A 2,943-nucleotide genomic window follows, 5' to 3' on the forward strand; every position below is an offset into this window, starting at 1 on the left:
AGGAGAGGAACGGTTAAACCGGTGGTGGTGGTGTTGTCTTTATTTTATATTCGTTATTTTTCTCTCTCTCTCTCTTTCAATTTCTCTCTTTCTCTTATTTCCTTCTCCCTTTCCTATCCTTTTCTTTCGCATTATTTCCTATCCCCCGTTATTAAACATAATCTTAATTAATTATTTATTATTGGGGTTGTGAATAACGTGAATTTATTGTTGTTGTTGTTGTTGTTATTGTTTTTGTGAAGGGACGCAGAATGATTTCATTCAAATAGATTTTAATTCGAGTGATAGTACGAGAGAGAAAGAGAAAGAGAAAGAGAGAGAGAGAGAGAAAGAGGGTGGGAGAGAAAGAGAGATAAGGGAGAATATATAAATAGTGAAAGATAGATAAGGAAAGGAAATAAGAAAAACGGGAAAAGATTAATAATAAATAAAGGAAGAAGGAAAGAAAAAAATAGATAGTGGAAAGGATGGCGTCGAGGAGGAACGAGGAAACGAGGCCACGTCCTGCTGCGTGTGCAAGGTATTCGAGGTTAAATGCGGATGGTGACGACGACGGGGCTGACCAGTGATTTTGATTTGATTAGCAGCTTCATCGAGTCAGGTTAGTTTACAATAAATAAATATATGATATATATATATATATACTCTTGTTTTTAGAATTTTGTTTGCCGATGTCCGATCAATTTTACGGTTATACCACTTGTTTCGTTTTAACATTAACTTCTATTCGTTTAATCGTCATTTTATCTTCTTCATTTAACTCGTGTTAATTATTCTCGTTGAACAGTTTGAATAACGATTAGGAAATAATTCTAATCAATTTGCGTTGATTTGAAGTAATCAATATTATTCTTGTTTCTCTCTATGATCTCTTTTGGTTTAGAAAAATATTTCAATTCTAAAAACACACACACACACACACCGCAGCCGATCTGTCATTTTTATTATTTCATTTGAATTCTTATCTTCATTTTTCTGTTTTTCTTACAAATTTGTCACGAATCACGATCAACGTAGAAAATCGTTATTATATACTGATCCCTCGTAATTATTATATTTCGTTTTATTACTTTTATCGTATTATTTTCTTTCTTTTTTCTTTTTTTTTTTTGGAGGTGAAAGTGCGTTCGTTCAAATTCCACGTAGAATTGTTCTCTTTGTTTCCCTTGTTTTTCGGTTCGAAGTATTCCTGATCGTTCTTCGAAGAAATTGTTTCTTCTCATCAATTTCGAATCAGTAGTTTATATTTGATCCTGTACTCTCCTCGGATCGTAACGAAAAAATTTCATTGTCCTGGCGAAGGAAGAAGAAGAAGAAGAAAAAGAAAAAGAAGCCGGGTGGTGTCTACTTCGGTTCTTTCTTTGTAGTCTTTCTCTCTGTGGAAGAGAGCAATCAAATTGATCCTCTAACCGGCGTCTCTCCCTCTTCTTTTTTTTTTTTCTTTTTTTTTTCTCAAAGTGAACTCTACTAACTGTTTTTCATGGCGCTTTTTTCCTTTTCTTCCTTCCTCCTTTCTTCTATTTCCAACCACCCACTCTTATTTTTCTTTTATTTCTTTCCTTTTTTCTTTTTCCTCCCCCTGGAGAGCCGATTTTCTGAACAATGAAATCTACCTTTGATACGTACGATGTTAATTGAACGAATAGAAAAAATATAAATAGTCGGGGAGTGGGGTGGGGGGTGGGGGGTAAAGACAAAGGAGGACAAAGAAAGGATTTGAAAAATCAATCAGTCGACTTTTTGTTAACATATTTTACTGAACGACAATTCGAAAGGAGAAAAAAGATAATGAAATTTAACGAAATTGTTCTTTCTCTAATTAATAATTCCCATCAATACAATTTAATCGTCATTGAATATTTTCTAACGTACAACATTTTCGATCACTTCTACGCAATTGTTTATCAATAAAAAAAAATATAATTAATTGATTTTTCGAATATATATTAAAAATTTTCGTGAAAAGTTCTTACTTAATGCAGGTATTTCTCGAAGGACGATTATTCGAAGGATCGTGTTAATGATTGTCCAAAAAAACAAAAAAGAAATAGAAAAAAAGGTGCCACCACGTGTTGCCGGCAATTCGGATACTTTCGAGTTTCCCACCCCTTCACCACCCTTCTGGTCTCGATATATTATTTTCATTTCTTTTTTTTTTTTAATCGATTCGTTGAGGGAGAAATAAGGACTATCTATTCCTCCCCCTTTCTCTTTCTCTCTCTCTCTCTCTCTCTTTCTCCCATTTTTTTTCTATCTGCTCGTCTTTTGACGAAAAATGGGCTGAAGTATCGGTTGCGCGCGTGTGCTCACGGCCCCGATAAAAATAGACGATGTCTATCGTCGATGCAACCTATTCAGAGACAAGAAAACCAACCTATCTATCTATCTCTATCTCTCTCTCTTTTTTTTCCATACATACACACACATAAAACAGTCCTTATTTCTAAACGAATACATTTTATTTAATTGCAAAGATTAAACTAGATTATAATTTCGCGTTCAAATGATTTCTAATTAAAAAGAAAGAAAGAAAAAAAAAACGATTATTATTAATTCAACAGATTGTTATACGATGAATTATCTAACGAATAATAATAATAATAATAATAATAATAATAGTTGTAATTAAAGAAAAAAAAATTGAATGCACTTATCATGTTTTAATACAATGTTTATCTAATTATCTTTCATCACAACACATTTGTATGACTCTATTGAGACTACCCACACAATAATTGACATTTACCAACACAACACACACATCCTGACCATTTATAATTATTCTTTACAATTGAATAGTTCTCTCAATCAATAGATCGATTTTTGGAGTATACTCGAATCTGCTCGACCTTTCTTTTCACTTCCATGCTTAGAACCTTGAAAGTAACTATAACATTTGGTTGTTAAGGTAAAGAGGGGAAGAAAAAAAAAAAAAAAAAAAAA

General features: G+C 32.6%; 1 protein-coding gene across 2 annotated transcripts in view; it reads left to right on the top strand.

Moving 5' to 3' along the window:
- Positions 1–382: 382 nt before the first annotated feature.
- The window catches only part of LOC106787930, a 64,808-nt gene continuing 62,247 nt past the window's right edge, over positions 383–2,943 (top strand). For both annotated transcript variants that reach the window (XM_014750712.1, XM_014750713.1), the window contains exon 1: positions 383–601. The gene's annotated coding sequence lies outside the window, so the exon portion shown is untranslated. The remainder of the gene's footprint in view (positions 602–2,943) is intronic.

The sequence above is a fragment of the Polistes canadensis genome, unplaced genomic scaffold, assembly GCF_001313835.1.
Source record: "Polistes canadensis isolate GaletaPanama2010 unplaced genomic scaffold, ASM131383v1 scaffold_120, whole genome shotgun sequence".
Classification (NCBI taxonomy): Eukaryota; Metazoa; Arthropoda; class Insecta; order Hymenoptera; family Vespidae; genus Polistes; species Polistes canadensis.